The following is a 25,924-nucleotide window of genomic DNA, read 5'->3' as shown; positions in this document are numbered from 1 at the left end:
TGTGGATTGACCAGCTTCAGCCTGTGCAGGATTTCTGACCTGTCTGCAAGAATCAATGAAGAAATCACCGGTACAGGGTTAGCATCACTGCTGTGCATGTGTGCCTCTTCTGACTCTGCCTGTGCCTTGGTTCTTCCTACCAGCACACAAGTCTTGATCTGTCCAGAGGGCCAGAAACAGCACAGAGGTACATAGTGAAGAGGAGTAGAAATAGGAGGATTCACCAAGGGGAAATACAGTGCCCTTCCTGTCTGGATTTCCTTTTAACTGAAACTCGAAGAGGGTGTAAGAGGGCTGCTGCATGTCCAGGGATCTCCCCAAAGGCAGTGTGCATGCATATGTGAATGTGCACTTTTGAGCACTCCTGGTACTAATAATGTGCAAGCAAATTCCAGTAGCTTCATGTTCCTGAGTTTTACCTCTCTTGGAAGCAGATTTAATGAGTCTTGAACTGTAAGGTAAGGTGTTAGGTATTTCATATTGTGGATCAAGCATATAAGAATTGATCGAAATTTCACACCCATCTATAGTTTGTTTTCAAATCCTACATTCAGTGAAAATGTCAGCAACTCTGGCATCTACATTTGGTTTTGATTTAGACATGGGATTTGGGGTTGGAATGTTGAAATCCTTGTGTCTCTTTCATCTCCGTGGCAGTCATCAAGCTTTCCCCTTATTTTAGGGATGCTGCCTGGGTGGTGAAGGTGGCAGCAGGTGCAGGAGAGGCTGAGAGCTTTGTCTGAAACGAAGCAACTAGCCTGACATCATGTGGGCTCCTTCCATCCTCTGTGGAGGAGACAGGCCCCTTCAGAGCATAGTTCATCAGGTCTGTTCCAGGACTGGGTGAATCACACTGGTGACTAAAATACAGTAGAATGATTGTTGATGAATGGCACATTTATATTCCACAATGTGCAGATGTATTGCTGCTGACTTCAGTGGGATTTGAATTCATATGCCTATGTGGGAAATATTATCCTCAGTCTTTAACATTAGTGAATATGTCTTTTTCACTGTATGTTTTGTAATATATGTCAACGATGGTAATTTAAATATGGAGGAAGAGATTATATGTTTCTGGAACAGACGTCAAAAATGAGAAAGATATGCACTGAAAAATGGTATGTTATTCTTTGACTAAGACTAAATTCTGACCCATATGTATATGGATAGATGTTCTGACCTTTGAATACTGAACTATGCAACATAGATTGATTTTTTTGGGGGGAGAGGAGAGAATTAAGAAGAGAAATATTTTGCATGTTAATTGTCTGTATTGCATTAGAGAACAGAGGTAGGAAGAAGAACAGATATTAATGGGTTTATCTTGTAACAGAAATAATTTTTTTCTAATTTAAATTCAAACACGGGCCAAGCAATATCTTTCATTTTGATTAGAAAGTCAGCTTATAATACGAAGAAGTATTAAATCTGCTTATTTTAAAAAATAATTATAACAATCAATTCCATGAGTGTCACAAAAGATTTTGCAGAATTTCAGTTCCTCTCTTGCCTAATTTTCCTCTTTGTTGACATGGATAAAATAGAATTGGAAGTGGTGGTGTAACTTTGTCTGAAAATAGAATTTCTTACAATTAAGGCTGTTTACCAACATTCTGTGATATCAGATGTTCTGAGTTACATGCATGACTCACCAATATCACCTTTAATAAATGTAATGCTTCTGCAGTCTGCATTCAGCCTAGCACAGGCTGAATTGGAGAATGTACTTCAGTTGTAACCAAAATTTTGCTCTGTAGTTTTTAGAATGGTAAAACCAGGAATGTTTTCTGTTCAAGAACAAATTAAAATCTGCTTTTTCGATATGTTGGTGACCCAAGTATTCATCCAAATTTCTTGTCCTCCATCCACAAATTATTTATATGGGTAGATTTTTGTTTCAAGTGTTTAGCAACTGCCCTGGGAATTTAAGGAAGGATCCTGCCCACTGATGATGTAGGAGAGCATGCCATTTTCTCCTCAAGGCACCAGAGATGAACACCTCATTTGGAGACATGAAGACAGCTTTGGAGATTCCGGATTGCATGAGAGATACAACAGCAAAATATCTTTTTTGAGTGAGAAGTAATTTCTGAATATTTATAGCTTTATCTGAAACAGTTCTTTTGAATATATCAATATTATATTGTGAGAGGGGGAATGTTGCCCCAGGTAGGAATTACTGGCCAGACCCCCTGAACAGTAAAACAGTATGGCTGGCTGCATTTCATTGTAAGAAAAACAGTACAAGATTTGAAGTGTATCCTTCTCAAGTTCACAGCCTCACTCAGCAGCAGGCCACTGCTTCTTGGTTTGAAAGGGGTATAGGGGTGGCTTTTCTTGGGGCATGCAGTGGAGAGTCTGTATCTGCTGAGTTTGTACTGTGGGTGGCTTTTTTTTGTTTTGTTTTGTTTTAAATTTGTGACCTGTTAGCATGAATGTAGAAGGCTGTCATTCTATCCCATGGGAATCTGAAAATTAGAGATGCCACTGACGTTCTGAATAGATTAGCATGATCCCATTTGGCACAACTTGGTAATCTTTTATAGCCTGGGCTGAAGAGTTGTACTGAGATCATTTTACCTCTTGCTCTGCTCAGTAAGCCCTGAGCTCAAGGCTGGGACACAAGATGGAAGTGAACAAAAGCATCTACTGCTGCTATGTATACTAAAAATACTCAGTTCTGAGAATATAAGAGACAGTAAACACCAAAGCACCAACTTATGACTTCTAATTACCTTACAAAAAAGTCAGGGTGCTAGGAATATTTGAAGGAATGTTTCAAAGGAGTGTAGGAAGTTAGAGGTATAGAAAATGAGAAGAATAACTCTTATTACCACCTGTCTCCAATAATCAATCAACAGCTTCCTAAAAATTCAAGGTAATTTTCGGAAAACAGCAAAGCCAGCTGAAGCTGTTGCATCTTCACCCTGGAATTTCAGTTTGCCCAGGAACTGGATGTAGCAGAGTAGGGAATAGGGACAGTGAAACTATTTTCATGATATTTCTCATGTGCAGCATCTAGATAAATGATATGTTGACTAGGCTAGCTTCATATCCCAGAGATGACTTCTGCATGAGAGCAACTTGCTATTCCCTGCTCTTCTACATTGTGTCATGTATACTGACACTGACAGGATATATACCACTTACAAGAGTATCAAGGGGAGAAAAAACTTCTAAGTAAACAACAGTTGCAATCAGGGCTCTGCAAATACTATTTTTATTTTTATTTTTATTTTTATTTTTATTTTTATTTTTATTTTTATTTTTATTTTTATTTTTATTTTTATTTTTATTTTTATTTTTATTTTTATTTATTTTTATTTTTTTATTTTTATTTTTATTTTTTTTTCAACTCATTCTGGAATATCACCTTGTGGACTTGGCCAAAAAAAAATGGGAATACAGTTTTCTCATTTTGCCAAATCCTATGTAAAAGTGAAAGCTGAGTAAGTTTGGAATTTCTTTTCACATGAAATGCTTTTAGTTTTGTATCTGTTTTCATGCTAGAATGGTTAAACAATTAAAATTCCCCCTTTTTTCCTGAGCAACCCTTGATAACTCTCTTCTTGGAAATATTCACCATTTACTCTTTGATCGGATTGTTTCCATATGTGTGAAGTAAAAATGTTTAGTTTTGGTCAACAAAGATTTAAAACTGTTTGTTGAAGCCTACCGCAATCATACACAAATCAAATCAATATTAATTACTTTTTTTTTTTTTTTTTTTTTCCCATGGCTGATGGTGAAGGACAGTTTCAGCTCTCCCACAGCCCATATGTGATGTGACTGCGTTGGCAGATGTCAGAATTCAGAGTTTTTCTGTGCGTTTGTGCATGGCAGAGGGCATTCTCTGGGGAGACCAGCCCCTGTGAGACCATGGTGACCAAGACCCCAGATCTGTCTCCCTTCATCAGGGTAATGTAGTGAAATATTCTGTGGAACTGATGCAAAGTGATACACTTCACATCAGTTACAAAGCAACCATCACAAGGCTTTCTTCTCCACAATATTAGGGTTTGGATCCAAATAACATCTCCCCTGCTCCCTTCTTCCCTTAATTTTAATGCATTTAGTTAAAATCCAAAAAGTGAATTTGGACAGTTTAGACAAGCAACAAAAATACCTACTGAAAGATTTTGCTTGTCAGAACCCGTATTTGCCACTGGATAATGAAAAGGCCACTTTATTGCTAACTTCTGTTGGCTTAACTTTTCTCAGTCAAAAGAGTTTCCATCCACCCCCAAAAAAACAACGTCTTAAAGGCGTTAACTCTACTACTGTTTGTGGGATTTCAGACTAAAGAAATGTCTAAAATTGTTTTTCTGTTTTGATTCATCAAATTTTCTGGATGTTTGTGTTAAGTGATAAAGAATGATTCTCTGCATAACTAAGTTTTAATTACATTATGATTCTTCTGTAGAGTATATTGCAAAAAAAAAAAAACAAAAACAAAACAAAACAAAAAAAAACAAATAAACAAAAAAAAAAAAACAAGAATAGAACTTCTCTTGACAACAAGAGGCAAGCAGGAAATATGCTCAGTGGGTATTTGCCATTGCACATAGTGTTGGTGCTCCAAAAGCTGCGTGTTAATGTGCCAGTGTGAATAAATGCCTCTTAGGAAGATTTCTTATTTCTTTGTTTCATCATAGCAAATTATTCATTGGTAAGCCATGTGCTTGGGGTGTCCAAAACTGTATTGCAAGTCCTGTTTCAAGTCAGGCAGAACAGAAATCTCAATCCAATGGGAACTGGTGTGGATGGGCAGAAGATGTGATCTTACTGATCACAGGAAAATATTCTGCAATTATGAAGTTACAGTTATTGTCTCACTTTATGTCTTTGATATCTCAAATTATGTTTCTTTTTTTTTTTGTTTTACATCATGCCATGTATTGGAATCCTTATCATACCTCAGGTCTGAGAAAGGCAAGCGATCTTTTCATGCTGGAATTTATTGCTTGACTTGCTACCAATTCTGTATTCACTGAGGTCAGGATGGCAAGTACTTTATGCACAGCAGGGAACAATAAACATCGTCGTTGTTTCTTCATTCTTACAAAGTAATTATTTTTTAATAACAGTAATTACAGCTATTAAAAGTAAAACAAAGCTGTTACTTTAGAAATAAAATATTTTTCCCTTTTAAGTAAGCACATATTGAAATGGAAAACATTTCCTCAGTAACACTTTATCCTGAAGTTATATTGCACTGTTTTTAAGTAGCATTCTCATTTTTTTTTTTTTAAATACAATGCATGTTTCTTCAACCTACTTTGTACAAGATAGTGGGTAACATCTACAAAAATAACTCTGTTCTGTTCTTGTTTTCATGGAATTCAGTTTCATGCTTTTTATCTATTTTTATTTTTCTTGGGTAACACCAATCAGCTGTTCTTTCTGTTGGATATCACTTTGTTTTTTAAGCACTTACAAGGTAAATTCTATCAGATGCCTTGCTTCTCATTTCATATAATTAACTATACATTACATTTGCGTAGTAAAGATAGGATACATTTAATTCTTTTCCCACAAGCAGAGGAGGAAGAAATGTCTCCTGTACTGAAACTATAGTTATTGAAGTTTTTTGTTTGTTTGTTTGTTTGGTTTTTTGTTTGTTTGTTTGTTTGTTTTTTGTTTGTTTGTTTGTTTTTAATCCAAAGAGGAAAGATTGGTTTAGATTTATTATTTCCTCTGAACTTGTTCATAAACAGAATTCTGGGAAACGGAATATTTGGGAAATTCTCATTTTGTAGAAATACTTTTAAACAAACATATTAGCTGGTGGACACACTTCACAGTGTTATAGATTATAACAAATTAAGAAGTGGATAAACATATTAAGGTCCGTAATCAAACAGTCAAATATGACTGCCAGAACAATCATACCTGCCATCCTTTCGGAATTCTCTTTGTTGTATATCTCTTCTAACTCTAGGCTAATTTCTGTCCTTAGTACAATTATATGCAGGTTGTTTTAATTTTTGTACCCCAAGCAGTCTTATTGTCTGTTCTTCATCAGGTAGGAAGTAGAGTGCATACTTCCTGCTCCTGCAGAATGGAGTTATTTGCCACCAAAATAGTCACTCCTAGTCACTCCTATAATGCCAACAGGTTCTCATGTTGATACTTCCCTTCCACACTTTTAAAGGTCTTTTAAGACCTTGAATGCTTTTTCCCTTATTCTTAGTCCTGAGGTTGTTGGTTGACAGGTCAAGATCAGTGAGAGATATTCAAAGGAGGTTATCTTGAAAGAGTCTATATTTTTAAAAAAGAACAGAATCTGAACAATATATGAGGATGAAGAGCTCTAAATTTAGGGTATATACTTAGAAATTTATGCTCCTCATTAATATTTTAGGATTGTTAAATTTCATAACTGCAGTAGTCTGAAAAATCAAACATCATCCATGGAAGTGATGAGCAGATTGGAGTGATTTCAGTTGCATTTGGTGTTGACAGTCAGATTTTCAAGAAATAAGAAGAGACTGAATAAATCATGAGTAAAACTAAAAACTAAATCATGAGTAAAAACTAAAAATTAAATGAGAAATCATTTAATTTTTGGTTTCAGTCCAGAAGGTGACAAATGTGATTAAATCTCAATTTATTCCCATGCTGGAGCATTAGCTCAAGTGCTGACTACAAGGCATGCTGAAGTTCTGCCATATTAAAGTTCACTTCTTTGTGCCATACACCACAGATTTTAGGGGTAATCCATACAACTGTGTTTCGCCTCATTAAATTCTTCACTTTTTGATTTTCCATGCTTTGATATCTTCACCTGCATTGTAGGTGAAAATACAGGCATTGCTCTCGTCATCAAATTGTCACTTGTCTGGAATTCGTACTTTACCGCATGATGTTTTTTATTGTCAACTCTGTGCTATAGAAAATGAAAAGTATTCTGCTGAGGATTTTAGTTTTTATGTATGCTTTTCTTGAAAGATGCCCAATAGTTTCAGCTTGGGAAAAGCAATAGAAAAGATGTTACCAGCTAAAATTAATCGTTATACAAAAATAAAATTAAAATATCTTATTTAGACTGCTAACCTTTGGCAAGCATGTCTCTGGCCAAGTAGCACAAGAAGCAGCTAGCAGAACTGCTGGTCTTCTCATGTCTTATTTAGACATTTTAAGTTACTTTTAACATCTGTTTTGTGATCGTCTCTAGTTTTTCTCTTGGAGATGATTTTTCTGTTTCTCTGACATTTTTGATGATACCTTACCCTATTGCCTGGGACTACAACTCTGAATAATACACTGTGCTAAAAGTAACGATGATAATTGGCTCTGACTCATGCCAGAAGTAATTCACACCACTAGGAGAACAGGTAAAGGAAGACAAGACAACCTTGTGAGGTGTCTTGTGGAGGATTCTGTGCCAGTGTTTTGCCCTGTGCTCCAGTCTCCCTGTGCAATTATTGAGCTGTGGTATTATGGTTGGGTCTAGACACCCCAAACACTGCAGTGAACTCATTAAACTGTGCTCTGTGATGTATGTTTGTTTTCCTTTCATTTATAAACAGATATATAAGTGCATACACACTCATACACATTCGCTTTCTCCCCCACTTTATAAAAACAAATGGCATCAAAATGAATTTAAGGGAACTACCCTTTGTCATTAAATGATCAAGGCAGTGAGAGTTTAGCAGAGCTCTTGGCGGCTGGAGTTACTCTGTCAGCATAGCCTCATTTTCTTCCTTATCTGCTGGAGAGGTCCAGGAGTAGTTGTGGCTACCCTTACATGGGTACATTGTGGGACAGAAATCAGGAGCAGCTTCTCCTGTTCCATCGCATGGTCTTATTGAGGGGGGTTACAGCTTTTCAGCTGTAAGCATTTCCTTAGCAATAGCAAACACTATTGCACTTGCCATAATACGGCTAAGTGTTGTGCGCTAGCATCTGGCAAGTGGTTGCAAACATAAGCAGAGCAGTTGAGTCAGTGCATGACATTTTCAAACAAGGCCCTACAGAGCTAAAGACAAATATTTACTGCTTGAGCTTAAGTCCATTGTCTGGAAAGAGAAGACTCTTGAGGTTTTATGTTCAGACTGGGCATAAGGTTGGCTAAGGAAAAGCTAAAGTCCTAGTAAGTGTTACCACAGATGGCTCTTGTTTTCAAGCCTGAAATGCATTTTACTTCCTCTGTTTCAGTGTATACTGGCTAATATTTTCATGCTTTGTTGCGGTTGCCAAACACAAAGTGTTATCTATGCAGCTCACCAGGTTTACATAACTGGGAAAGGGTAGTGCTCCTTAGAGCTCACCTACTGCTGGAAGGTGATGACATTAATGGGACAGTTAAGGTAAATACTGTTTAAGTATTGGGAAATAAATGTGTGCTGAAGACGTATACAGCTGGAGTATAAGAGATGCAGCCCGTGATTTTTTTTTTATTATTATTTTTTTTTTAAGACAAAATTACTAAACATGGACCTGCAGGACAGAGAATGCTATAAAATCCAGTTTGACAAAAGCAACAGTAGCTTTATAGCACAAATGTTAACAAGAGAGAGCCACGATTGTCCATCTGGCTTGGCTTCTTTCTGCAGTCAGCTTAATCAGATGCCAGCCAGAGAGGTTTGTGTCTGGGGAGACAGGAGCTCAGGGCTGGGAAGGGGGCAGGCACTGCTAGAGGAGGTTCTGCCTCTTCTGAGGCTGTCTCTGAGTATGGGGACTCCCTTCAAACAAAATGTGTCCAACTAGGAAAACTTGAACGGATTGTTAGTAGTTTAAACATATGAGAGGACTACAAGGCACTTATTTATGTATTTTTTTATGTTAATCTGAGGTTTAAAACAACTATTAGTTTTGACAAATGTGATTGTGTGCTTGAATCACAGCTCCATCCAACCTTATTTTTCCATACACAAAAGGGGTAAGGAGCAGTAGAAGTATTACGAAAATGTAAATTACCTAAGCCTCTCTGTAAGCTTGAACACACACTTAAGATTGCTTCAATTCAGAAAACATTTGAGCAGGCAATTAAGTCTTAATGGTTTTAATGGAGCTAAAGTGTATTCTTAAGTGAAAACCACAGAGCCTTTTTTTTTTTTTTTTTTTTTTTTTTATTTAAAACTGAATTTAGGCTTTAGCTACAGACAAGGAAATGAAAACAAACCCATTCTAATATTTTATTACTTTTATGCTCCTACAAAGGTATTTTCTTCTAGTTCCACATCTGTGTAGTATTTTCATTGTAGAGTTTAAAGAAAAAGATAGTTTTAAATATGTTAAATTAACTCTTTTTTATTTTTCCTGGTGTATATTTTACATCACATTCCTGACCATGATTCTGGCATTGTGTACTAACATTTAATTATACATTTTTGTTTTATGATCTGTTAAATTGGAAACAATAAATTAATTTTTGGCCGTCGGTTACTCATTCGTCCAAATTCATAATAAAAATATGAGTTAGAAATTTCCAAACATAAAAAATTAGGTTCCTGTATTGAACATCCATAAAAAGTCTTCATGTGGTATGTTAGAATAGTGAGTAAAGAAAATATTATACATACATATATTGAAATAACTTGTTTGTATATGTTCATTTGATAAAGTATGTTATAGTGCTTTAAAGCATTTATAAGTTTTTCAAATATAATGGGTTATTAATGTCTATGAGTTATTTGCATAAATAGAGATTAAAAGATGATTTAGTATAACTGAGTGGTAGGACTTCATCTGCTAAGAGGTTCTACAGGTTGGAAGGTATTAGAATGAGAAATAATTTTACACTGATTTATTAGAATCTTCATCTAGGTTGGAAAAGGCCATCAAGATCACCAAGTGCAACCATCAACCTGGCCTACTGAGTCACGTCACTAAACCATGTCCCTAGGTGCCACGTCCATGCATCTCTTAAATACCTCCAACGATGGGGACTCCACCACTTCCCTGGATAGCCTGTTCCAATGCTTGGCCACCCTCTCCATGAACAAATTCTTCCTAATGTCCAATCTAAACCTCCCCTGGTGGACTCTTTCCTCACATCCTACCACTTGTCACCTGAAAAAAGAGACTGTCACTCTCCTCGGTGCAACCTCCTTTCAGGTAGTTGTAGAGATTGATCATTTCTCCCCTCAGCTTCTTTTTCTGCAGACTGAACAGCCCCCAGTTCCCTCAGTTGCTTGTCATAATTATTGTTTTCTAGTCCCTTTACCACCTTTGTTGCTCTTCTCTGCACATACTCAAGCAACTCAATATTTCTAGCTGTAATCAAGTGGGGAGGGTTTTATTTTGATTTGAGAACCTTAAACGCTTCCTCAATTTTTATTTTTAGCAATGAAGAGTGATGGGATAATATGTACCTGAATTACATGCAAAGCTGCAAAAAACCCCTTTGCTTTCTACCCCAGTGGTTTCTGATTCTCTCTGCTAATTATATTGCGTGTGTGGTTTAGTTCATGTGCCTTTCCCACATTGTACTTACTTATATATGGTACTTAGGTAACTGTATAACAGTGAAGAGCACAGCATATCTCAGTGGTGGTGTAACACTCTAATGTATACATTAGTCATGTTTAAATTCATCTTTCAGGAAAATTAAGTGTCATATCTGAACTTGCATACATTTATTCCAGCTTCACAACAGGAAGGCTCTGTCTTGAATTTTTATATGGATATTGAAATTTCAAGGTATCATGTAGGACACTCATCTAGGGAATCCATTAAAATCAGCAGCTCTTTCATCATGAAACAAGCTTGAACATCTTAAGTATGTTTAATAGTAGAACAAGAGGCTCAGCTCTGCCATTTTTTGATCCATTATGTTGGCTAAAAATGGACATACTGAGTGCTGTCAGTTCTAATGTAAACCCTTTGTAATCTTTTTTTATATGTATTTACATTTTGATTGTGAATCCTTGCAGAATAATTGTTTTCTGACTCTTTTTTTTTTTTTTAAATACCATTAATCGTGAAAATTGCCCAATTGCAAATACCTTTTTTAGTTGGAGGTTAGTGAAGATTGATGTGAGCAGTACATTAACTGTTTTGGGTTTTCACTGTAGCTTTCCCTTGTGGTAAAGCAGTGGACCAAAATTTGCCTTAGTTCCTTGCTTTCGGTTAATGTGTTTTTGGAATAATCTCTGACTACTTTTCAGGCACCTTCACAGGCACCTTCAGGCAGTTGGAGTTTCATTTTGTCCCCGTGCCTTATCTTTTCAATTTGTCCCCATGCTTTATCTTTTCATTTTTGTCCCAATGGTATCTGTTTTGGTGTTAGTATTCTTTCTTAGCAAACTGTGATAGTTTCTCTTTCCAGTACTTTGATGTATTCAGAAAGGCACATGGTTTGGCCAAGAAGATCTATTAAACTTTTGATCTTCCACAAAAGAAAACCTTATATTTTTCCCCATAATATTGGCTTTTTAATCTCCTAATTCTTATTTTGCTTTTTACATATTTATCTTTTACTTTTAGATAATTTTCCAAGATCTTATTTACACTTTCTCTGAGTTTCTTTAAATGTACTTTGTTGTATTCCACTATATTTACTTTACAGTTATACTTCCTTCTCTTATTATAACCATTTCCCTTTTCAATTATTGACAAAGTTCTCATTTTTTCCACTAAGGCAGTTTGATCTGAAATACATACAATTAATTTCCTGTTGCTTTTCAACTGTTCCGTAAACAAACAAAAAAGGATAGATGACTGAAATGAATTTATCACAGAATCACAGAATTTCTAGGTTGGAAGAGACCTCAAGATCGAGTCCAACCTCTGACCTAACGCTAACAGTCCCCACTAAACCATATCCCTAAGCTCTATGAAATATGATTGACAAAAATAAGCTGTATTTCAGTCAGATATAGACTAGCAGAATAGTTACAAGACTGTCTCTTAAAATGAAATTTAATGCAGGTATAGTTGATTTAAAACAAAAAAAAGAATAGAGAAACTATTACAATCATTTTTTTTCCCAAGACTAACAGAATCTTCCAGTTTCTAAAGGCAATCTTTCCTTTACTATTTCAGTTCTTAATAGGTCTTTCAAATAGGGGTGATATTTCATAACTGATGAATGATAGATACTCTAAACCTGATATAAGAAAAATATAGTGGAATGGTAGACAAAGTTTTCAAAAAAAATTAAAGGAAAAAATGACTAGACAAAGTGAAATGCATCACAGGCTAATAGAGGACTATATGAGTAAGTAGGACAATAGAGTTAATTTATCAGAACTCAGAAAAGTATTTGATATAATGCCACATCAGAAAATATTTGTTAAATAATGAGATTGGTTTAGTTGAAAAAACAGGTTTAATTTAAGGCAATAGCATGTTGAGTTCTTGTTGCCAAATGTCTAACGTTTACAGCTTTTCTTCATGTGACTTCTTGCCTAGTCCAAGGAAAGTGTTACTCCTTTCCTCTTAGATGTATTGTCTATGTGAAAACATTTTTGTATAGCAGACTTCTTCCCAAACTGAGAACAAACAATCAAGTTCCTTCAGTCTTTTCTGAAGAGCTCTTTTCTTGGCCTCTATTAATCTATTGCCACATTTGCCCATGATGATTGGGTCACTTTTCAATCCTTTGCAAAAGAAATTGACTCAGAGTTTCTGCTTCTTAGGTTTCTGTGTTTCCAGAATATACTCGTGTATTCATTTTCTAGGTAGAAAGGTTAGGCTACCTCTGTAATGGTAAAGGAAGCAGTAAATGAATTTCCAGTTCCTGGAAATGTTGCTGGGTATTGGAATGCACTCATTTAACTTTCTACATTGTTCATAGTGTCACCGAATCATAGAACAGCGTGGGTTGAAAGGCAGCCTTTGCAAGTCATTTAGACCAACCCCATGCTCAGGGAAGGTCCAACTAGAGCATGTTGCTCATGGCATTGTTCAGTTGAATTTGAATGTCTCCAAACAATGGAGATTCCACAAATTCTTTGACCAACCTGTGGCACAATGAGGAATTCTTTCTTTATACCAAATCTTAATTTCCTGCTTGTAGCAACTTCTGCATGCTGCATCTTTTCCTTCCAATGTGCACTTCTGAGATGAGTCTGGTTCAGTTATCTTTATGTCCTTTCAGTAGGTTGTTGTAGAAAGCAATAAGATCTTCACCTCAGCCTTTTCTTTTCCAGGTTGACCAAGCTGATTCCTTAGTTTTTGCTTTCATCTGTGCTCCAGCACATTGAGCATCTGCTGGACTTGACCCAGTATGTACCTGTATTTTTTGTCCTGGGGAGTCCAGATATAGATACCACATTCCAGATGTCTCCAATAGAGGCTCACCAGTGCCCTTACCTGCTGATAACACTCCCATTAATGCAACACACTACATGGTTGATTGCCTTTCCCACAAAGGCACATTGCTGAGTTCTCTTCACCTTGAGGATCTATCTCCAGATCCATTCTGGAAAACTTCTTTTTATCCAGTTCGCCCCTAGCTTTTGCATGAAGTTAATCTATCCCAGAAATAAGACTTTACAATTGTCTTTGCTGAAATTCACAATGTTCCATTTGGCCCATTTCCTTGATCTACTCTTCAGTGTATCAGATACTTCCACCATACTGATATCATCCAGGGACTTGCTGCCACTATAGCTGCTAGTATGGTTCCTTGATGGTAACCAGCTGCAGTTGGACTTCATGGTGCTTATAACTACTCTTTGAGCCCAAAGGTCTAGTCAATTTTTTGCTCACTTTTTCATGTTCTTCACCAAACTATATCCTGGCAATTTGTCTGTCCCACTGTGAGATCATGTTGAAGGCCTTGCTAAAATCAAGGTAATTGATACCAATTGCTCTCCCTCAGTTTAGCAAGCCCATCAGCTTGTCACAGAAGGCAAGCAAGTTGGTCGGTAAGTGTCCTAAGTTCACCATAGTAAATCAATGCTGGCTATTACTAGTCACCTTGTCCTTCCTATACTGGAAAGGTCTTCCAGGAGGATTTGCTCTAAAGCCTTCCCAAAAGTTGAGGTTGGGTTCATTTGCCTACAGCTTTTGGGGAAGGCCTGGTTTGAAAATAGGTGTTGCGTGCCTTTTTCTAGTCATCAAGACTCAGGAACCTTTCTCAATCTCCAAAACATTTCAAAGATACTAGAGGTCAACACTGGGATGGTATTAGCAAGCTCCCTTACCAGCTTTGGATGTATCAGATCTGGTTGATTGGACTTGTATACCCAATTGCCTTAAATATTGCCCAACTTAATTTTCTTGTAATGTAAGTAATGCTTCACTCCCTCCAGACTCTGATAGCTGGCTTAAGGATTTGAGGAGCTTGATGGCAAACCTTTCTGGTAAAGAAAGCACTGAGTACCTCACTTATTCATGTCCTTGGTCACGGATTTCACAGTCCCATTGAGATGCTTAACTCCATCCCCGTGTGATTGCACTGGTCATTCGGAACTTTATTGGTTGTCCATGCTGGCCTTTTACCATAGAATAAGGGAATGTTTTAGGTTCAAAGGAACCTTAAAGACCATCTAATTCCAACTCCCCTGCCATGGGCAGGGACACCTTCCACCAGACCACGTTGCTCAAAGCCCCATCCAACCTGGCCTTGAACACTTCAAGGACAGGGCATCCACAGCTTCTCTGGGCAACCTATTCCAGGGCCTCAATACCCTCTGAGTGAAGAATTTCCTACTAACCTTTAATCTGAATCTCCCCTCTTGTAGTTTAAAACCATTACTCTTTGTCCTATCACTACACTCCCTGACAAAGAATCCCTCCTCGAATTTTCTTTAGGCCCCCTTTAGGTACTGGAAGGTTGCAATGAGGTCTCCCCAGAGCCTTCTCTTTTCCAGGCTGAACAACACCAACTCCCTCATCCTGTCTTCACAGGAGAGGTATCTAGCCCTTTGATAATCCTCGTGGTCCTCCTCTGGACTCATTGTAGTACTTCTGTGTCCTTCTTGTGTTGGGTGGCCCAGAGCTGAATGCAGGGCTCCAGGTGAGGTCTCTCAAGAGCAGAGCAGAGGGGAAGAATCACCTCCCTTGTCCTACCGGCCACATTGCTTTTGATGCAACCCAGGATATCCTTTGCTTTCTGGGCTACAAGCGCACATTGCCAGTTCATGTTGAGCTTCTCATCAACTAACACCCCCACATCCTTCTCCTTAGGGCTGCTGTCAATCCATTCTCTACCCATCTTGTGTTTGTGCTTGGTATTGCACCGATTCAGATGCAGGATCTTGCACTTGTCCTTGAACTCATGAAGTTTGCACATGCCCACCTCTCAGCCTGGCCAGGTCCCTCTGGATGGCACCCCTTCCCTCCTGCATGTTGGCTGCACCACACAGCTTGGTGTCATTGTCAGACTTGCTGAGGGTGCACTCGATTTCACTGTCCATGTCACTGACAAAGGTGTTAAACAGTGCCGGTCCCAATACTGTTCCCTGAGGAACAGCACTTGTTACTGATCTTGACCTGGACATTGAGCTATTGCCCACAACTCTTTGAGTGAGACCATGCAGCCAATTCCTTACCCACCAAGTGGTCCATCTATCAAATCTATGTCTCTTTAATGTAGAGACAAGGACATCATACGGGTCTTGCTTGCTCAGCTTTCTGCACATCACAAGGGACTGCTTTTGTACTTTTGAAGAGGGTGTCTCTGACGATCAACCAGTTCTCCTTGACTTATTTGCTCTCCTACAGGATCCTGCTACCAGGTCTTTGAACAAGCTCATCTTTGCTCTCCTGAAGTCAAAGGCTCTAATTTTGCTGTTTGTCTTGCTGTCTTCTCTCAGAGTTTTGAGCTGCATAACCTCATAGTTCCTGCAGAGAAGGCTGTCACTGACTTTCATATCTTCAACCAATACTTTGCTTGTGAGTAACAAGTTGGAAAGTTCCCTGGCATGTTTTTTGCCTAAGCCATCTGCAGTCTCCCAAACAATTCCCCTTACAGTCTGAGTATTAAGAGTGTTGCTGGAAGTGTTCCCAGTAGTTGGTTTCCATGCACCCACTGTTCTTAACATCGAAAGGTCTTACTGGAAGTGAGCATAGGCATAGGGCACAACATAGTGGTTGTGGACCGCTAGTAGACATTAGTGATCTGAAGCATTCCTGGCCATTTTTACTAGTGTGGGTATAGCTGAGAAGTAGTCTTATAGGCATGAAATGCAAACAATTGACTAAAATTGTGAAATACACCATACCAGTTAGTACCAATGAGAAGAGAACATCTCTTTGTTCTGCAAGAGCAAACTTTAGCTCTAAGAAGAAAGATACAGAACAAATGATAGAGCAATGTAATTGTTTCTGTGCATGCGTACATGGCCCCTCAAGCACAGTCATCCAGCCCTGGCCTGGAAAAGTTGTAAATACAAAGTCAATTGCTAGTAAGACACAAGTGATCTGTCTGATAGCCCAGTATCTCAGTTGCTCTACTGGTTTTTGTCACTCCCAAAGTCTTCCATTGGACTTCAGTTTGCTCTATGCTTGTTCTGGAAGAAAAGCCTAAAGTTGCTGATAGTCTTTTACTGTGTCTAAACTGGTCCATGAACACTTCCAAATTCCTGCATCTAAACATGTTCTGGAAGCTTCCAGGGTCGTCATATTTAGCCTTATGTCCTTCTCACTCCCCAGTTCCCCACTTTCTGCACAATCCTGCTGTCTCCATTTGGTTTTATAGAAAATAAACTCTTAAATGCAGTTTTGGAGGGTGCAATAATCTCCAGAGTTTACTCCATGCTCAGTTTTAGGCTTAATAAATACATCTCCCCTGACAGTTTAATTGAGCTGTGTATTATAGCCACAATACAACCATTGAAAAAAAAATCATCTCTGAAAATACACTGAAAGGGAATTTATTTATAGTTGTATGATGGAAGAGTAAATGTGTTCTTGAATCCTAATAAAATCAAAATGTGTCCTCGTAACAAAAAAGAAATTATACTGAGAAACATTTAAGAATTTAGTGTATGATGATATTTCATCGAAAGATTATGCATAGTGTTCTAGGTTAAACATTTTTTAAATCTGTTTGTAGTGTCTCAAGTGGATATTATAATTGCATTAACTTTTGTATATGATACTTAAAACAGTAATATGGCACACACTCTATAAGTTTATTGAAACTACTTAGAAATTTTTTTGCATAAGCAATGCTGAGGTTTAAATCTGTGTATTGATGTGGTTCTGCAGTCCAACCCCAGACACCTCAGTGTGAATGGAACTGCAGGAGTCCTGCAGTGCTGTGGCTTGCACTGACCTGGAGCTCATAAGCCAGGAATTCTGCAGAATGACCATCCTGGCAACAGTCAGCAGTGCTAGTGCAGAGATGGTACCTGGATACTGTGGGTTATGTACATACGAGGCTATATTTGCTCCATTGCTGAAATAAATTATCTCTCATGTGTCCCAAAGTGCTGGAACATTGCAGGAGTCCTGTGGACTCAATAACTCTGGTTTCTTGCCAGCATGGTAGTGCTAGGCTGGCTTTGTGTAGCGCAGACTGTATGTCTCTGCACCATGCCCTCACTGTGCATATTGTCACAGCTTTTCATTTATCTTCATAATCCAAGAATGCTGTTACACTGTTAGTAGAAGGTTAGCTGCATTAACCACGTAGAAATACTGGTGTGCAGAAAACTAAAACTTCTTCTATGCAGAGGAGTGAGATTTCCTGAAGTTTTAAGCAACAGCTGATTCATGTCTGAATGATGGATCATCCACAACTCAAGGTGCATGTGAGGTTCATGAACTGTTTCTCTGTGTTTTACAAAAGTTTCTTATAAGAATTTTTGCTTGTCAAAAACATTATCTTGTTACTCTTGTGCATCATATAGATTTTCCCCTTGTTAAAACAGGTTGAACTGAAAATATTCTGAAAGGGGTTGTAAAGACAGGTCACAACTAAAGTCTGCAAATATTAACAGAAACAAGACTCATCAGTCTAATGTTCAAATGATCTTGGAGGATACAAAAACTTGCTGGATGAATAAGGGTGAGTCTTGAAAAGCCCCTTGAGAGCACTGAATTAAGCCAACTAAAACACAAAAATTACCCATCTTATTTAATCTGAAAAGTAGAGGGCTGATGGCTATTGCTATAACCAGAGAACTTTGACAGTGAAAGTCATAAGCTTCCTGGATGTGGTGGTTTCACACTGATGGGCAGCTGAACTGCAGCACACCACTCTCACTCCCTCTCTCAAGGAAAGAGGAGGAGAAAATACAATGGGAAAAGGCTCAAGGGTGAAGATGAAGACAGGTCAAAACAGACTCAGCATAAGGGAGGTTCATGTAATTTATAGCCTATTTCCACCTGCTCCACCAGGGGTTCCTCCATGGGCTGCAGTGTGGAGATCTGCTCCATGTGAGACGCATGGGCTGCAGGGGGACAGCCCACTCCTCGAGGGGCCTCTCCACGGGCCGCAGGGGAACTTGTGCTGCCTTGTGCCTGGAGCACCTCCTGCCCTCCTGCTGCACTGACCTTTGGGGCTGCAGGGCTGCTTCTCTCTCAGCTCTCACCCCTCTCTCCCAGATGTTGTAGCACAGCTGACTTCCCCTTCCTTCAATCTGCTTTCCCAGAGGGCCAACCAGTGTTGCTCATGGCTCAGCTCTGGCTCATGGGAAGGTTAACCATCAGCCTCTAGCACGCTGGGTTCTGAAGAGAACAATGGGCTCCAAGTGCCTACAATACAATTAATTTCCCTCAAAGATGCTGATTTTTCCCTTTTAATGGTGAAAACAAGAGTTGAAATAATTATTTTATGCTCAGAAAGGAACATGTTATTATGTAAGTCTATAGAGGAGCAATGGCACATGCTTTTTGCTGCATGCTCCATCATCCTGGTCCTGTCACTGTCCAGACTGAAGACCTGTCTGTGGTTGCCTTCCAACTGGCACAATCATTTTCTTTTCCTGGAAACCAGAAAGTGTTGAAGCAAAATTTGAATAAAATGATGCTTTCTTGGGTCATGTTCTGATGTGGAGTTAGAATCTCAGTGGAATGCACGTCTAGGAAGTGGGAAGAGATCTAAGGCTGTATCTACATTAAAAAATGAAGTGTGCTGGGGCCGCTGAAGTGAATTGGCACTGAACAGTCCATGAGCATTTATTAAATGGTCATGTTGCCAAAACAGGATGGCAGTGTTCAGACTACCTAATGGAAATTTTCTATGGCCTGGGTTAACTCCTGAGTACTGTGGGAATATTTGGGAGTGCTAGTTGGCTGAGTCCAAACGCATACCAGGGTCTACACTAACAAATTAGCCATACAGTCTGATTTCTACTGCTCAGGAACATTCCCTGGCACTTATTCATTTATTAGTACAGACTTAGCCTAAGAACCCTAGTCCTTGAACAGGAGCCCTTTGTGTGAGATGCTGTCCAGACGCCTAAGAAAACATGGTGCCTTTGTGATCAACAGGTTTACAAGGGAGACTCAAAAATATAAATTTAATTGTGATATCCAGTACCTACTTATCTTGTTTGCAGGTGTTTTGGGACACTCCTGGGTGTTTGCAAAAAGTTGAAAAAGGCACACTGGGTCCTGAAAGACAAACGTGGAGAGAGCAGATGCCCAAGAATAACCCAAATAGAGCTTCTGTGTTTCCAAAACAAATAGCAAACCTTGCATATCCCAGGAAACACGTGTAGCTGAATGACAAGATTTTGTTTCTCCGTATGTTCCCAAAGACAAGCAAAGAAACAGAACAAAGAGGAAAAAAGAATGCTCTGGTGTTATTGATGGAGTTGAGAGGAGAGAGAGGCAAAAAAGCCCAAGGTCTCAAAGCCATTATGAATGTATAATGTTCCTAAAATGACAAGTTTTTAAATCTACAGTTGTTAAATTGTATGTTAACATACTTTATGAAAAGTAGAACCTAAAAAAACAGTTTGAAAACTGCAGTTTGAAATTAAAAAAAAATAAAATTAAAAAATGGAATGAGAATATTTCATAAAGTATTTGAAAACCTCTTCAATGGGGCTTGAAAGAGGGCATTAGGTAGTTTCTCTTGGTGGAGGTAATAGGGTAGTGATAGAACATGATTATCTGAAATGTTAACAAACTGATTGTTTCATTGACAATTTTTTTTTCTCTTGCTGATTTATGTTAGCTATCCAATTTTAACTTTTGTTCCAAGAATTCACTTGGAATTTATCTGCTGTCTACCTCCTGTGAAATCTAGTGAAATACATGTCAGTAAGGCATTTCAAATCAGCAAAACTCTTAAAGCTCCGGTTATCTATGAGCATTTATATTTGAATGGCAGAGTTGAAGTCTAGCATGCAAAAAGGCAATATGCAGAATTTTCCTAAATTTACACAGATTAACTTATATTTTACATAGTACAGCAAAGCAGAATGCATCTGTCTTGTGAGAATTGTAATTTTGATCATTGCAAGTCAAGCAGTGAAAACCCATCCTCAACAGACTGAGCAGCAAAACTTTGTTGTCTTGGATGGTGTGAAAGTTTTATCCCCCAACCCTTTTATTTTTTTCACTTTGATGTTCTAGCACAGTGTGGTAACTAAAGTAAGATGGCTGCTTATTTTAATAGTGATTCATTGCTTCCTAACAGATAGTATTACTTGATCTCATCACAGGACTTTTCAGGCCCTTTTTGACCATTAAAGGTCCAGAGCAGTTCCCACACAAGTCAGTAACACTTGGATCTGGTCCAAAGAGATGTTTGGCTTTATCTAGCTTCTGCTGACATGGTACAAATGCAACTGCCTGGGGATTTTTCACAGCATTATTTGACCTTTTGCCAGAGCTTAGGCTGAATATTAGAAAACTATGCTCTTAAGAGGGCATTTGCTCATATTTGAACCTCTGGGATCCATGCTTTAAATCTAATTTGTTATACAACTTCAAGCATAGTTCTCTGTATCTTACTTTATAGACAGATGTACAATTTGAAAAATGAGTATACTTTGGGTTCCGGAGGCAATGTTACTATAGTCAGAGTGATTTAAGAACATTAGCAAGATCAAGTGCGTACATCTTTTTGGACCTATTTTATGGACCTGAGTAGGAATGTGAAAAAGTCTTCAATCATCTCAGGTAATTTCAGTGATGTAGATCTGGCACCTACATCTTAGCTAGGCATGCTTTGCCCATTTTATAATTGGTGGAGATAAACAGGCACTTCTAACAAGCAATTCAGTGTAGATATTTACTTGTGGCATTGAATCATGCTGTGGAAGGGCTTATTTCTGTCCATCAACTGTGGTGAAGGTTTGGGGTGCCTCACTCGGCTGCAGATGTCTGCATTGTGTGGGTCTATATTTAGTCAGATCAATCCCATCTGATTGTGTCACACATAATGGGTATGATTAGACATTATCTTATTTTCCAAGTCAGTTCTGGTGTCAACATGAGTAAATGTTCAGTCTTCATTCCATTAAAAGCCATCAGATTATTTTCTCTTGTGCTGATGTTTAATTTGTTTATTTCTATTTTTTTTTTTTTGAGGAAAACTGCACCATACTGACACAGAGTATATTTCTTATTAGTGGATTTTTTGTGCAGCTGAAGTCAGAAGGCTTGAATGTAGTAACAGACTACACACAACAGGAAACAGCATGTTTGACAGTGGATCTCTCTCCAGATCTCTTTAATAGTAGGAGCGTGCATGAGTCACTGTTCTGAGTCATTTCTGAGAGGATTTGGAGATGCCTGCTGCATTCTGCTCGGGTGTGTTGAAGTCTGAGGACCAGTATGAGGACCAAAGGCTAATTTGGTTCTTTCAGGTGGCGTTGCTGTCATGCATACAGTCCATCAAAAATTCTGCAACTGTTCAAAACAGTGTGAGTAAAGATTAGTTTGATAAATGCTATTAAGGACATGTAACAAAGAAAATTAAGTCAGAGGTAGTAAGGAACTTGTTCTTTGAGTTGTAATAGAAAAAAAAAAAAGCATTAATTTAGAAATAAAATTTATGAAGTTATAAACTTAATCACAACAAGCTCTGTTTAATCAGACTTGAATTTGATTATATATTCAGATGTTTTTCCCCAATTATTGTCCATTGTCTGGGCTTTAGTGTCAGGGACAATTGCAGTACTTCTTCCCTAGACAGTAGCTTTACACCCTGATTCTTGCAGGCCCTGCTAACTCACAAATGAATATACAGTGCTTTCTTGTGCATCGCTCCCATCTAGAACTGAAAAGGTTTTAAAGAAATGAAGTAGAATTCAGTTTTCCTATGACCTAAAATGTGTTTATGTGATAGTTTTAGCAAGGAGACATTCTCACAAAATGAGTGAATTTTATTTAGTTATGCATAGTATTTCCATATAACTTTCATCATGTCATTGCCTTCAGTGTGCATGAAATCAATATGAGTTTTGGTTCTGGTGTAGTGACCAAAGGGATTTCAGTGTACGCAGTGGTAACTGAACTTGTCTGCCTCATGCAAAAAATGGTGGCTGGCTGCCACAAAAATGATTTCAAAAAAAAAAAAAAAAAAGTATAATAATAAAGGAACTAGAACATGAAAAGTGGTGTTTTATAGAGTATAGGAGACTTATTACTTTTTTACCAGGGACAGCACTTATAACATACATGTACTTCTTTAATCCTAGCAAAACAGGCGATTTAGGAACATTATTTAGCTTCTGGCAACATTCAGCAAAAAGCTGCTCTAGACATAGCAATGCCTACTGCCGCATAGATGTAAGGGGTTACATTCTTCTTCTGATTTGTTTCATGATATTTATTATTCAATCTGTAATAGTTTTGCTTTTGCAAAGCCTGAAGAAAAGTACACTGTTGCTCAGGGATCTGGTGGCACAATGATGTTGTTTCCAGAAGTGAAAGCAGGCAAAAATTGATCTCAATATGTCCGATACCAAGTATGAGATGCTAACACAAGACTTATTTTTCCTTTTAAGGCACAAAAATAGCAATTTGGAAACCAGCTCATGACCTTGAAGATGGGAATTTCATTGTATCCCTTTGACCTCAAGCAAACCATTTAAAACATTTTTAGCTTTGCATTCGTGGGCCTGCAGAGAATTCCAAGTTAATTTTCAGGTTTTGCTCAATGCCTGCAAACTCTGAAATTTCATTTCATTCTCTTTCATTTCCTCACTAATGAACTTCAGGATGAAAAAGGAGTTCCCCAAGAAAATAAGCTGCTTCATCCTCTATCTTCACTTCCTTTGGTCCTATACAAAATATGTTAACACCGATGGGAATTTTTCCTTTGCTGACTGCAGATTTTGGATTTGAGTTGCTACTGCTTAAAGGGAAGCAGAATCAGATTAATTTGTTACTGTTTCAACAGAAACATAGTTATCTAACAGATAAAAAGCCTAATGGATTATGGACGTCCAGGTTGCTTCCAAGTAGTGATAACTACAAGTTTTTTTCTGGCAATTTCCTTTTTTATTCTTCTGAAAGACTAATAAAGCAGGGAGGTTAGTTTGAGGGTGTCCAGTGTTTTTGTGGAAGTGTTAGCAGGTAAAAGAAGCTTTTCCTGGGTACAAGGTAATGTGACTTTTGGGAACCCAACATGTTCAGGCTGTTTCCCAGTATGTTGTAGATGTAGCCCATGATTTCTTGGGGAAACAATTACAGAAATACTTCACTGTGTGCTATTTCACCTACTATTTTGTGCTGCACCCAGCAGAGAGACCCAGAATGGTAGCAATACAGCTGTAAGTGAGCTGGTGTAATTCTTTTTTACAAGAGCGGGTACTGAAATTTCAAACAGGAGCTGTATATTCATTCATTTTATTGCAGCCCATTCATCCAGATGGATTCCTGCGTGCCTGTGCGACTGGAGAGTGGCATTTCAAAGATATACAGATGTGTAAATCTTGCATTATTCTGAAGCAAATTTAGGAATTCGAGGATATAAAAGAATGTAAAATAGAGAATAGAGAATATAAAAGATTTTTTTTTCTTTGTAACTCTGTGGTTGTTTGGTGGTATCTTGTGAGAATTCCTAGTGTTCTGAATATGCAGGTGTGAGGAGTTTGGACAGGGAACTTTCACTGGCATTGAAATTCAGTGAAATGTTTTTTAGGGCATAAGAATTCGCAAAGGAACACAAGAAACATGAGGTCTAAACAGAGCAGACCAGGGTGTTTTTCTTTCTTTCATTCTTTTTTTTTTCCTTTTTTCTTTTCTTTTCTTTTCTTTTCTTTTCTTTTCTTTTCTTTTCTTTTCTTTTCTTTTCTTTTCTTTTCTTTTCTTTTCTTTTCTTTTCTTTTCTTTTCTTTTCTTTTCTTTTCTTTTCTTTTCTCTTCTCTTCTCTTCTCTTCTCTTTTCTCTTCTCTTCTCTCTCTCTCTTTTTTTTTTTTTTTTCATTTTTTCCTCTTTGTTGAGAACTGTTGATTTGGTGATGCAAAAGGAGAATAGGGACGTGCAGCTGGAGAGGGCCAGGCACTGTGCTCTCCTGGAGTGTGTATGATCCAAATTCAGGCCATCTGACACCAATGGATTTTAGCTTTGCAGAGAAACATCCAAGATCATATACTGCTTCAGGAAACTGTGTTTGTATTCTTGAGTAATTTCCTGACCTGAGGTCCTGGTTGTTAACTTTTCCTTGAATTTTCTCATGCTCTCCCCTATTTAAAGAACATTTTTCCACTTTGGCTCAACTGACTGCCATCTTGTCATTTTTTAAGTGCTTTAAATAATCCAGGTGCCAGCATGAGATGTATGTTTATAAGTCAGATTTCTTACATTATTTTCCTTCTTGTCAGCAGTGTTTCCTGATACATCTGTGGAATGATAACACAACCCTTTTAGGTCATTCAACCAATTATTTTGGGCCAGTCCAGCAAGTCCTACTCAGAAGACTCTGATTTCATTCAGTTTTTTCTTTCCCTACAAAAAAACTCTCCAATCAAGAATTAATTTTATTGATCTTGTTTCAGTGATATTTTTTTATATTTGGTATTGTTTACTTTCATAATTTATTTCAAATTTAAAGTAATTTAGAAATATTTTTCCTTCCCTCACTTATTTTATTGTTTGTTTCTGCTTTTTGTTGTTGGTTTTTGTTTGTTTTGTAATTTAAATAATTCAGATCAAAATCTGAAAAATTATGCCTTAGGGGCAATGGAAATGAAAGGAGACGTGGTCTCTGTCTTGGGATTGTTTTTCTCCTCTCGTTTATTTGTAATATGTCTAGCATCCTTTCAATGAGTTCATTATTGCTATTGTCAAGCTATCTTCATTGCTCTAGCAATTATTAGTAAGCAACAGCTTCGACACAGGTACAGTGTACATGAAAAGTTATGCAGAAGAACACGGGAGAGTTAGACCATGTTAAACACTGTTATGGTTGATGATACAGAGAAAGGGAATGTAACATACTAAATGTATCTTCTCCCTGCTATAGCAATGAAAACACATTGGTTTTCTTGGAAAAGCTGAGGTTGACACAGAATATAAGCATACCTCTCTTATTACTGACATTTCTATAGAGTGAAATAAACACCAAAGAAACACTACAAATTCAATTGAAGTCCCTGGCCTGAACTTCAGAAGGTTTACAGGACTCATGGTTACAGGCTGATGTAGAAAAGATAAATAGCAGGAACAAAGAGTACAACTTGTACATGAAGGCTTGAGAACAAGGTCCCTACATTTTGTATTTGTAAGTAATTCTGCAGCACTGTGCTGTTCTCCATAGAAAATACAGAGTTAATCAGGACGAAGGTAAAATTCAACAAATTTTTATGATGAATACTGAGTACTCATTTCTTTGTGTCTATTACTTCCATTGTTTCAACTTTATTTCATCCTTTCCTTTTATTCAGTCTTGATGTTATTTTTATTTTGCTCTTAATTCTTTAACTATTTGTGGAAATTTTCTCATAATGGACAATAGAAGTCTCTTCTTTTTTTTGCATGTTTCTTCTCAGACTATCTCATAATGCCTGCCTTTCTTTCCCAGTAATCTACTCCATTATTATTTTGAGAAATAAAAAACACAATGTCCAAATCATGAAGACCCTAAAAAAAAAAAAAAAGAGCTGAGTTC

General features: G+C 37.7%; 1 protein-coding gene across 2 annotated transcripts in view; it reads left to right on the top strand.

Annotated features, from left to right (window-relative positions):
• TRPC6 (transient receptor potential cation channel subfamily C member 6) overlaps positions 1-25,924 on the top strand; it is a 98,883-nt gene that overhangs the window by 11,293 nt on the left and 61,666 nt on the right. The gene's annotated exons all lie outside the window — the stretch shown is intronic.

Source organism: Aythya marila (assembly GCF_965140915.1).
Source record: "Aythya marila genome assembly, chromosome: 1".
Lineage (NCBI taxonomy): Eukaryota > Metazoa > Chordata > Aves > Anseriformes > Anatidae > Aythya > Aythya marila.
Note: the sequence above shows the minus strand (reverse complement) of the source record. Positions and strands in the feature narration are given on the sequence as shown.